General features: G+C 57.1%; 1 protein-coding gene across 4 annotated transcripts in view; it reads right to left on the reverse strand.

Annotated features, from left to right (window-relative positions):
* Psen2 (presenilin 2) overlaps positions 1-10,296 on the reverse strand; it is a 37,048-nt gene extending 26,752 nt beyond the window's left edge. For 2 of the 4 annotated variants that reach the window (XM_090341555.1, XM_090341554.1), the window contains exons 1-2: positions 10,216-10,296; positions 9,779-9,873 (exon numbers count right to left, since the gene is read on the reverse strand). The gene's annotated coding sequence lies outside the window, so the exon portion shown is untranslated. Of the gene's footprint in view, positions 1-8,491; positions 8,554-9,778; positions 9,874-10,215 lie in introns of all 4 variants that reach the window. The other 2 variants (XM_090341556.1, XM_090341553.1) reach the window with 2 other exon arrangements.
* Between the last annotated feature and the right edge of the window lie 1,801 nt (positions 10,297-12,097).

The raw sequence follows: 12,097 nt of genomic DNA on the forward strand, positions 1-12,097 counted from the left end.
CTATAAAACAAAAGGGGGGAGATGTGGGGAGCCGGATGGCACCTGTTTCCTGCCTCGCTCCTTGTAACTTATTTGGTATGTGAGTGCGAGGCCTTTACTCGTTACTAAGTATCAAGTTGCTCTTCAGTCTGCGCATGACGAAAAAGGGCGTGACCAATCCCGAGTCTCAAAACGGCCTTAGCAACAGAGCAGCCAATGGTAGAGAGCCCCTTGTTCCTTGGGCCTATATAAGCAGTTGCATTTCCCGGCCCAGGGCCCCTCTGCTTCAGCTCTCCCTTTAACCAAGTGGCTCTTCATTAAAAGCGTGATACGAGAAGGATCCTCGGGTGGTGTCCGTTCTTCCCTGCTGGTCAGGGGTGCCGGGCGCCGCAGTTCCCCAGACACCACAGATGAGGTGTGAACTCCATGGTTCCCCAGACACCGCAGATGAGGTGTGAACTCCATGGTTCTCCAGACGCCTCAGATGAGGTGTGAACTCCATGGTTCCCCAGACGCCGCAGATGAGGTGTGAACTCCATGGTTCCCCAGACACCGCAGATGAGGTGTGAACTCCATGGTTCTCCAGACGCCTCAGATGAGGTGTGAACTCCATGGTTCCCCAGACGCCGCAGATGAGGTGTGAACTCCATGGTTCCCCAGACACCGCAGATGAGGTGTGAACTCCATGGTTCCTCAGACACCGTAGATGAGGTGTGAACTCCATGGTTCCCCAGACACCCCAGATGAGGTGTGAACTCCATGGTTCCCCAGACGCCGCAGATGAAGTGGGAACTCCATGGTTCCCCAGACACCGCAGATGAGGTGTGAACTCCATGGTTCCCCAGACACCGCAGATGAGGTGTGAACACCATGGTTCCCCAGACACCGCAGATGAGGTGTGAACTCCATGGTTCCTCAGATACCATAGATGAGGTGTGAACTCCATGGTTCTTCAGACACCGCAGATGAGGTGTGAACTCCATGGTTCCTCAGACACCCCAGATGAGGTGTGAACTCCATGGTTCCTCACACACCCCAGATGAGGTGTGAACTCCATGGTTCCCCAGACACCACAGATGAGGTGTGAACTCCATGGTTCCCCAGACACCGCAGATGAGGTGTGAACTCCATGGTTCCCCAGACACCGCAGATGAGGTGTGAACTCCATGGTTCCTCAGACACCGTAGATGAGGTGTGAACTCCATGGTTCCCCAGACACCGCAGATGAGGTGTGAACTCCATCGTTCCTCAGACACCGCAGATGAGGTGTGAACTCCATGGTTCCCCAGACACCGCAGATGAGGTGTGAACTCCATGGTTCCTCAGACACCGTAGATGAGGTGTGAACTTCATGGTTCCCCAGACACCGCAGATGAGGTGTGAACTCCATGGTTCTTCAGACACCGTAGATGAGGTGTGAACTCCATGGTTCCCCAGACACCCCAGATGAGGTGTAAACTCCATGGTTACTCAGACACCCCAGATGAGGTGTGAACTCCATGGTTCCTCACACACCCCAGATGAGGTGTGAACTCCATGGTTCCCCAGACACCACAGATGAGGTGTGAACTCCATGGTTCCTCAGACACCGCAGATGAGGTGTGAACTCCATGGTTCCCCAGACACCCCAGATGAGGTGTGAACTCCATGGTTCCTCAGACACCACAGATGAGGTGTGAACTCCATGGTTCCCCAGACACCCCAGATGAGGTGTGAACTCCATGGTTCCTCAGACACCACAGATGAGGTGTGAACTCCATGGTTCCTCAGACACCACAGATGAGGTGTGAACTCCATGGTTCCTCAGACACCACAGATGAGGTGTGAACTCCATGGTTCTCCAGACACCACAGATGAGGTGTGAACTCCATGGCTCCCCAGACACCCCAGATGAGGTGTGAACTCCATGGTTCCCCAGACACCCCAGATGAGGTGTGAACTCCATGGTTCCCCAGACACCCCAGATGAGGTGTGAACTCCATGGTTCCCCAGACACCACAGATGAGGTGTGAACTCCATGGTTCCCCAGACACCACAGATGAGGTGTGAACTCCATGGTTCTCCAGACACCGCAGATGAGGTGTGAACTCCATGCCTCCTCAGACACCACAGATGAGGTGTGAACTCCATGGTTCTCCAGACACCACAGATGAGGTGTGAACTCCATGGTTCCTCAGACACCCCAGATGAGGTGTGAACTCCATGGTTCCTCAGACACCACAGATGAGGTGTGAACTCCATGGTTCCCCAGACACCCCAGATGAGGTGTGAACTCCATGGTTGCTGAGACACCGCAAATGAGGTGTGAACTCCATGGTTCTCCAGACACCCCAGATGAGGTGTGAACTCCATGGTTCCTCAGACACCACAGATGAGGTGTGAACTCCATGGTTCCCCAGACACCCCAGATGAGGTGTGAACTCCATGGTTCCCCAGACACCCCAGATGAGGTGTGAACTCCATGGTTCCCCAGACACCACAGATTAGGTGTGAACTCCATGGTTCCTCAGACACCCCAGATGAGGTGTGAACTCCATGGTTCCTCAGACACCCCAGATGAGGTGTGAACTCCATGGTTCCTCAGACACCACAGATGAGGTGTGAACTCCATGGCTCCCCAGACACCACAGATGAGGTGTGAACTCCATGGCTCCCCAGACACCGCAGATGAGGTGTGAACTCCATGGTTGCTCAGACACCGCAGATGAGGTGTGAACTCCATGGTTCTCCAGATACCCCAGATGAGGTGTGAACTCCATGGCTCCCCAGACACCACAGATGAGGTGTGAACTCCATGGTTGCTCAGACACCGCAGATGAGTTGTGAACTCCATGGTTCTCCAGATACCCCAGATGAGGTGTGAACTCCATGGTTCCTCAGACACCCCAGATGAGGTGTGAACTCCATGGTTCCTCAGACACCGCAGATGAGGTGTGAACTCCATGGTTCCTCAGACACAACAGATGAGGTGTGAACTCCATGGTTCCTCAGACACCGCAGATGAGGTGTGAACTCCATGGCTCCTCAGACACAACAGATGAGGTGTGAACTCCATGGTTCCTCAGACACCGCAGATGAGGTGTGAACTCCATGGTTCTCCAGACACCCCAGATGAGGTGTGAACTCCATGGTTCCTCAGACACCACAGATGAGGTTTGACCTCCATGGTTCCTCAGACACCACAGATGAGGTGTGAACTCCATGGTTCCTCAGACACCGCAGATGAGGTGTGAACTCCATGGTTCCTCAGACACCGCAGATGAGGTGTGAACTCCATGGTTCTCCAGACACCCCAGATGAGGTGTGAACTCCATGGTTCCCCAGACACCACAGATGAGGTGTGACCTCCATGGTTCCTCAGACACCCCAGATGAGGTGTGAACTCCATGGTTCCTCAGACACCACAGATGAGATGTGAACTCCATGGCTCCTCAGACACAACAGATGAGGTGTGAACTCCATGGTTGCTCAGACACCGCAGATGAGGTGTGAACTCCATGGTTCCTTAGATACCCCAGATGAGGTGTGAACTCCATGGTTGCTCAGACACCCCAGATGAAGGTGACAACTCCATAGCTCTTCAGACACCACAGATGAGGTGTGAACTCCATGGTTGCTCAGACACCGCAGATGAGGTGTGAACTCCATGGTTCCTCAGATACCCCAGATGAGGTGTGAACTCCATGGTTGCTCAGACACCCCAGATGAGGTGTGAACTCCATGGTTCTCCAGACACCACAGATGAGGTGTGAACTCCATGTCCCCTCAGACACCCCAGATGAAGTGTGAACTCCATGGTTCCCCAGACACCCCAGATGAGGTGTGAACTCCATGGTTCCTCAGACACCACAGATGAGGTTTGACCTCCATGGTTCCTCAGACACCACAGATGAGGTGTGAACTCCATGGTTCCTCAGACACCGCAGATGAGGTGTGAACTCCATGGTTCCTCAGACACCGCAGATGAGGTGTGAACTCCATGGTTCTCCAGACACCCCAGATGAGGTGTGAACTCCATGGTTCCCCAGACACCACAGATGAGGTGTGACCTCCATGGTTCCTCAGACACCCCAGATGAGGTGTGAACTCCATGGTTCCTCAGACACCACAGATGAGATGTGAACTCCATGGCTCCTCAGACACAACAGATGAGGTGTGAACTCCATGGTTGCTCAGACACCGCAGATGAGGTGTGAACTCCATGGTTCCTTAGATACCCCAGATGAGGTGTGAACTCCATGGTTGCTCAGACACCCCAGATGAAGGTGACAACTCCATAGCTCTTCAGACACCACAGATGAGGTGTGAACTCCATGGTTGCTCAGACACCGCAGATGAGGTGTGAACTCCATGGTTCCTCAGATACCCCAGATGAGGTGTGAACTCCATGGTTGCTCAGACACCCCAGATGAGGTGTGAACTCCATGGTTCTCCAGACACCACAGATGAGGTGTGAACTCCATGTCCCCTCAGACACCCCAGATGAAGTGTGAACTCCATGGTTCCCCAGACACCACAGATGAGGTGTGAACTCCATGGTTCTCCAGACACCCCAGATGAGGTGTGAACTCCATGGTTCTCCAGACACCCCAGATGAGGTGTGAACTCCATGGCCCCTCAGACACCGCAGATGAGGTGTGAACGCCATGGTTCTCCAGACACCCCAGATGAGGTGTGAACTCCATGGCTCTTCAGATACCCCAGATGAGGTGTGAACTCCAGGGCTCTTCTTACACCTGACATAAGGTGTGAACTCCACGGCTCTTCTTACACCTGGGATCGGGGTGTGAACTCTGTGGAATCTTGTGACAGCTGGGGTGATGGGTGTGAACTCTGGCTCTTCCAGGATTACAGATATGAGCCACCAGAGCCAGCTCATCTATACTTATTTCAAGTTATTAATTTATATTTGTATGTGTGCTGGTATGAGGGCTTAAACTCAGGTCTGGGTACTGTCAGTAAGCTTTTGTGCTCAAGGCCAGCACTTTACCATTTGAGATACAACTCTACTTCCAGAATTTTTTATTTGTGTGTGGGGGCATTAATTGGAGTAAGAGTCTCATGGACTTTTCTTGCCTGAGCTGGTTTTGAACTGAGATCTTTAGATCTCAGCCTCCTGAGTAGCTAGGATCACAGGCATGAGGCACCAGAGCCTAGCTCAATGTGCCTAAGAGGTCTTCTCCCCTCTGTCCCTCTCCTCAACTGCCTCTGTGTCCTTGGGGACCGAAACCCATGTGGCAAGGTTGACATCTCCTGGCCTGAGTGGGCTGGGGCAGGGGACAGGAGAGTACTTTGCAATACCTATGCCTCCTCTGGGACCCTGACGCCCATAGCACGGAGGCCATGGCTGGAAGAATCCACATCCCCCACCCCTACAATGCTGCTATCAAAACCCTTGGGCTTCAACAGTCAGCCCCCACCTCCCACTACTGGCCTAGGGAGGAGAACAAGGCTGGGCAGAATCAGCTGACAGACTGTTCAGAGTCTCTTTCCAAACAAAGCTCAGAGGCTGAGGCGGCCCAAGATTAGGCATCCAAAGCAGCCACTAAATCTCATTAAATTGCTGAATGGGGCTGAAATGTTGATCAGCCAAACCCAGGGAGGCAAAGCACAGGAATTCTCAGGTATAGTGTCCACAGCTCTCCCAATTATCATGGAAACCGGGTGACCCAGTTCCTAGGACCTCCTTTTCACAGCAGAGAAAAGCAAGGTTTGTCCTAATGCCAGAAGCTCAAGCAGGAAATGGATTTTAAAACAGAACCTCAAACCACAGACCCCCCCCTGGAGAGCAAGGGTCTTTTTGCTGCCATAGGCTCGTGGGGCTACAAGACAGATCTGGAGTCTAGATAGACATCTGCAATCTTCTTCCCAGAAGATCAATGCCTGGTGCTCTCTGGCTTCCAAAGGGTCTTCTCACATGACTAGAGCCTGACGCTCTGAGGAGCTCCTGCTTTTCTGCCCGCCCTGCACCCCCAGCCCTGGGTACCTGACCATGTATTTGAGCCTGGTTGACAACTAACTGTCCATCCATCCACAGCCCCAAACAACAGTACATCACTACTGGACGGTTCTCCTCACGTGGGGGTGAACCCTACCTGGCCTGAAATCACCCCATCCTCCCAGGCTGCAGGCCCTGGGCCTTGACGCCCTCCTGATCTTCAGCCCTACTCTAGGTGAACTTCCATCAGCTCCTGGCTACGATGAGCACCTGCAGCAGGGAAACCTCTCCTGTCCCGATATGCCTGGGAAGGGTAGCGCAGGGCAGTGGCAGAAGGAGCCCCCTGGCACACAGCCACGTAGGCCCACAATTCTTTCTCTGACTTTTTTTTTCTGGTTGTGGGGCTTTAACTCTGGGCCTGGGCGCTGAGCTCTTCTGTTCAAGGCTACCCTACCATGGTGAGCCACAGTCCCACTTCTGGCTTTCTAGTGGTTAACTGGAGATAAGAGTCTCATGGCCTTTAGTGCCCAGGCTGGCTTTGAACCATGATCCTCAGAACTCAGCCTCCTGAGTAACTAGGATTATAGGCATGAACCACTGTGCCCAGCTTCTTTCTTTCTCTCTTCCCCCCCCCCCCCAGTCCTGGGCTTTTTAGCTCAGGGCCTGAGCACTGTCCTTGGATTTTCTCAAGGCTAGACCTATACCACTTGAGCCTCAGCACCACTTCTGGCTTTTTCTATGTATGTGGTACCAAGGAATTGAACCCGGGTCTTCATGCATGCTAGGCCAGCACTCTACCACTAGGCCAAGCTCCTGGCCCTCTTTCTTTTTTAATAAGAAGCAGTGCATCTCTGGTCAAATGCAGGGTTGAAGTTATGGTGCCGTGGCTTTGGCGATCCGATCCAATCCGATCTGACAGGACCCACGTCACCATTTGCAGATGCGGAGGACACACCTGACTGTGCAGACTGGCATGTTACTGGCCGTGTCTGCAGCCGCAGGTGTTGGGCAAGGAGGTTCCATGAAGGTGGATGAGGGTGGGGCCCTGGCGCCGCACAGGCAGGCAGCCATCAGACAGGCGTGGAGTGGAGCCTCGGGGCCTCGGGAGAGATCCCATCCTTATCCAGCCCAGCCACGGGGACTTCTCCAAGATGACATCAAAACCAGCAAGGCCCTTAAAGGCCACCAGTCAGCACCTTCCTTCACAACCAAGGAAACTGAAGGCCAGAGGCAAAAGGAATCAGTTAGGGTCCCGTGATGAGCTGCAGCTCTGACTCACTTTCTGACTCACTACCAATGGGGTCTGCTATTGCTATGCCCACACACCCAAGACGCTCAGGCTTGAGACTCTGATCCCATCTCCAGCTCCAGCCTGGGCCCCCCTGCTCTCCCCTGCTGACATTCTGGTGGCTGGGAGGGGCCTGTGCTATATGTAACCCAGACAGAAGCTGGGCAAGAACAGAGCACGGCTTCTCTGGGCCCATCCAAATGACAGACGGGAAAGGGTCTTGCTATGGGACTGCCAAGAACAATAAAGGCATATTCAGTGGCTCTCCACACCCATCAAAGCCGGTTTCCAAGTTACATCAGGCAGCTTTCCACTACTATAACGAACACCTCCCTAAGACAAGCAACTTATGAAAGGAAAAGGTTTACTTTGGCTCAGGGTTTGAGAGGTCCCGGTTGGGGGAACCTGCTGCTTAGGGCTTGTGGGAGGGAGCATGCCACGGCAGGAGGCACAGTGGAGGTGAACTGCTTGCTTGCCTCCTGGCCAGGAAGCAAAGGAGCCTGAGAGCTGGTGACCCACTACCTCCTGGCAAACATGCCCCCAAGTGACCTAAAGATCTCTCACTAGATGCAGCCTCTTATGGGTTCTGTCACCTCCCCAAAACATCAAGTTGGGGACCATGACTTTAACACATGGACCTTGGGGTTTTACTAAGTCCAAACCACAGTATCTACCTCCTCGGAGAAGGAAAATTCTGAAGGTGAAGTATTAACACACAGAAGGAAAAAGGAGGGCACAAAGCCTTCCCACCTCTACCATCTCCTTAGATAACCCCTGTAGGTACACTGAGTAGAACACAGAAAGATATATGTGCTAGTAGCAGTGAGTCCTGGGTGGAGGGCTAACAGATTAACTTGAATGTTTTATCCTATGTAGCCAATTTAATTAAAACTAACTAGTCATGGAACTGGAGACATGGTTCAATTGGTACAGTGACGGTTGTGAGCAAAAAAAGCTGAGTGAACACACACAAACACACATATATACATTTATACAAAGAAAAGAGTCAGTTGGGTGCGGTGGCTCACACCTGTCATCCTAGCTACTCAGGAGGCTGAGATCTGAGGATCAAGGTTCAAAGCCAGCCTGGGCACAAAAGGACCTGAGACTCTTATCTCCAATTAACCTCTAGAAAATGGGAAGTGGGCTTGGCTCAAGGGTAGGGTGGTAGCTTTGGGCTGAAGAGCTCAGGGACGATGCCCAGGCCAAGTTCAAGCCCCATGACCACCCCCCTCCAAAAAAGGAAGAGAGTCAGGGTTTCTAGTTAAAGTACTGCTGGTGAATACCTTTTAAATGTTCTTTCTCTGCTCTAGAATGTTAGCCAAGATGAACAAACAGCCTATTTGCTCTTCAGAAGAAGAGGTGCCACTGGTTGAATCGGGTCTTTCCTGGGGACAACTTGAGATTATTCCCCTCCCAGACTCTCCTGCGGCAGTGACACAGGCCCTCCTAGGCTTGGAAGCCAAAGCTGTTACACAGACCCAAGAGAATCCCATTAGAAGGGAGCTGAGAGAGGAGGAAATGCCCCTGGGCACCACGGCCCTCCCCCTGGGCTGGGGCCTGGGAAATCATAGACACAGTTGTTGTTCTATCCCAGTAAACAGTGTCCCCAAAGCCACAAAGCCACAGCTGAAAGCCACAGATGTCCTGACAGAGATGTGCCTGTGGCTGACCGACACAGGGAGCTCTGCTTGAATTTCTTTTCTTCCAGTTTTTCAGGAAGTTGGTAATGGAGACACCCCACAGACATTTTGTGGGCAGCAGGGCAGAGACCTGGACAGGAGGTGACTCTTGAGAACTCACGAGTCAAAGCCATTGTGGTCAGAGCCCAGTGCTCGCAGGCCCTTGAAGCCCTAGACCTGGGTTTTCCCTGGGTGGACGGGAGGTAACAGTAACCACTTCAGCTTTACTGAAATTCCTAGGAAGGCACAGAATGGCTACACTAGCCTGGAGTAAGGTCAAGGCGGTGAGAGACTCGGGCTGCCTGTGTGCAGTGGGGCCTGAGCAGCAAGCACAGAGCAAGATGGCCCCGCACATGGCCATAAGGGCAGCACCTCGGGCCAGGCGCCTTCTTGTCCTACCTCCCGCTCCCCCAGGGCACAGGACGGGCAATCACTTCCCACACCGGGCTCCATGGACCTGGGTCCTGAGCACTTCCACACCCTTACAGGATCCAGAGCTCCCGATCCCAGATAAGCTCCGTTCTCCACTCTAACCCTCCCTCCTGCAAGTCAACGCACGAACCCAAGGCTGGGGGGCCCCTGGGGGGCCGCAGCCCTGCGCTAGCCCGGGAGACACAGCTGCTGCCATTGTTTCTGGGCTCCCAGAGCCACCTGCACACTGGGAGCCCGGGTCCCACGCCCCTGGCGCGGCTTCTCCAGAGCCTTTCATTCCTGCCAAAGGTCCTGGCGGAGAGCTGTGCGGCCCAGGGGTCCACGGGGCGGACGCGCAGTGCGCACGGCGCTGCAGCGGAGCCTCTCCCACCACCGGCCCGGGTGTGCCCGGCCCGGGCCCGCGCCGAGAGGCAGGGCCGCGGGCCACGCCGTCTCCCCGCGCCCGCTCCGCGTACTTACCTGGGCGACCTTGGGCAAAGTCACTGCAGCTCCGGGGGCTCACTTTCTTCCTGCGTAGAATGCTGGGGCCTCCTCCGCCTCCACGGCTGCGGAGCCTGGGGCAGCACCGGGACGCCGCGGGTCAGGAGGGCCGCCCGCCGGCCGCCGCCCGAGCCCCGGCACGCGCCCCGCGAACCGGAGCCCGGGGGACCCGGCGGGGGCTCGGGGACGCCCGATCGCCACACCCCGCTTCGGGCCCCGGCCCCGGCCCCGCGAGGCCTCCGGCGCGGCGCAGCGGGGGCCGCAGCGAGGAGGCTTCCCGGCCCGCCCCGCCCAGGCCAGGGGCTCGCGCAGGGGAGAGCCGGGCTCCACCCGGGCTCGCCCGGCCGCCGCGCGGGGCCGCGCGCCCCCGGCACCGCCCGCCGGCCCGCGAGTCCGCTCCGCGCCCGCGCGCTCACCTGCGACGCCGCGGCCCGCTGACTGGACGCCGCTGGCGGCGCGCCCGGTTGGACCCGGCGCGGGCCCCGCCCACCGGGGCGCGCCCGGCCGGGACGAGGCTCCGCCCCCAGAGCCGGCCCCGCCTTCGGCCAAGAGCCCCGCCCACCGGGGCGCGCCCGGCCGCGCGCGAGGCTCCGCCCCCAGAGCCGGCCCCGCCTTCGGCCAGGAGCCCCGCCCACCGGGGAGCGCCCGGCCGCTCACGAGGCTCCGCCCCCAGAGCCGGCCCCGCCTTCGGCCAGGAGCTCCGCCCACCGGGGCGCGCCCGGCCACGGACGAGGCTCCGCCCCCAGAGCCGGCCCCGCCTTCGGCCAGGAGCCCCGCCCACCGGAGCGCGCCCGCCCCCGGACGAGGCTCCGCCCACGACCCCGCCCATCGCTGGCCCGGCCCGCGGTGGCCGGGCCGCTCTCCCTCCTCTCTCCCTCGCGGCCTCCCCGCCTCTCTGGCTCGGCCGGGCCGGCGCCCCCCGTGCGCCTGCGCCCCCGGGCGGCCGCTGAGGTGCAGAGCGCCTGAGGGTGAGCCTTTTCATCCAAGGATGCATCCTCGCTGACCTCACATCCTCCTTCCAGGCCATGTTCAACCCGCGTTCATGACAGGCACCTCCCGGACCATCGCGGGCCCGCAGACCCGCGACACCGCTGGAAGGAAGCCCAGGGCAGACTCCTTGAACCAGGACACTGTCTGCCTGTTCTTTACGTGCTTCCTACAAAACAGATCTCTAATGCCACACGTAACCAGTGTGACCATGCCAGGCGCCTGCTCTGCGCGCTGCGCGGGAGGCACAGGGGAGAGGAGCCCGGGAGGCCTTCACAGTGCACGGATAAGGTGAGCAGCCTAGGTGAGAGGAGCCCGGGAGGCCTTCACAGTGCACGGATAAGGTGAGCAGCCTAGGTGAGAGGAGCCCGGGAGGCCTTCACAGTGCACGGATAAGGTGAGCAGCCTAGATGAGAGGAGCCCGGGAGGCCTTCACAGTGCACGGACACTGTGAGCAGCCTAGGTGAGAGGAGCCCGGGAGGCCTTCACAGTGCACGGATAAGGTGAGCAGCCTAGGTGAGAGGAGCCCGGGAGGCCTTCACAGTGCACGGATAAGGTGAGCAGCCTAGATGAGAGGAGCCCGGGAGGCCTTCACAGTGCACGGATAAGGTGAGCAGCCTAGGTGAGAGGAGCCCGGGAGGCCTTCACAGTGCACGGATAAGGTGAGCAGCCTAGGTGAGAGGAGCCCGGGAGGCCTTCACAGTGCACGGATAAGGTGAGCAGCCTAGGTGAGAGGAGCCCGGGAGGCCTTCACAGTGCACGGATAAGGTGAGCAGCCTAGGTGAGAGGAGCCCGGGAGGCCTTCACAGTGCACGGATAAGGTGAGCAGCCTAGATGAGAGGAGCCCGGGAGGCCTTCACAGTGCACGGACACTGTGAGCAGCCTAGGTGAGAGGAGCCCGGGAGGCCTTCACAGTGCACGGATAAGGTGAGCAGCCTAGGTGAGAGGAGCCCGGGAGGCCTTCACAGTGCACGGATAAGGTGAGCAGCCTAGGTGAGAGGAGCCCGGGAGGCCTTCACAGTGCACGGATAAGGTGAGCAGCCTAGATGAGAGGAGCCCGGGAGGCCTTCACAGTGCACGGATAAGGTGAGCAGCCTAGGTGAGAGGAGCCCGGGAGGCCTTCACAGTGCACGGATAAGGTGAGCAGCCTAGGTGAGAGGAGCCCGGGAGGCCTTCACAGTGCACGGATAAGGTGAGCAGCCTAGGTGAGAGGAGCCCGGGAGGCCTTCACAGTGCACGGATAAAGTGAGCAGCCTAGGTGAGAGGAGCCCGGGAGGCCTTCACAGTGCACGGATAAGGTGAGCAGCCTAG

Source organism: Megascapheus bottae, chromosome 10 (genome assembly GCF_031878675.1).
Source record: "Megascapheus bottae isolate mThoBot1 chromosome 10, mThoBot2.hap1, whole genome shotgun sequence".
Taxonomy (NCBI): Eukaryota; Metazoa; Chordata; class Mammalia; order Rodentia; family Geomyidae; genus Megascapheus; species Megascapheus bottae.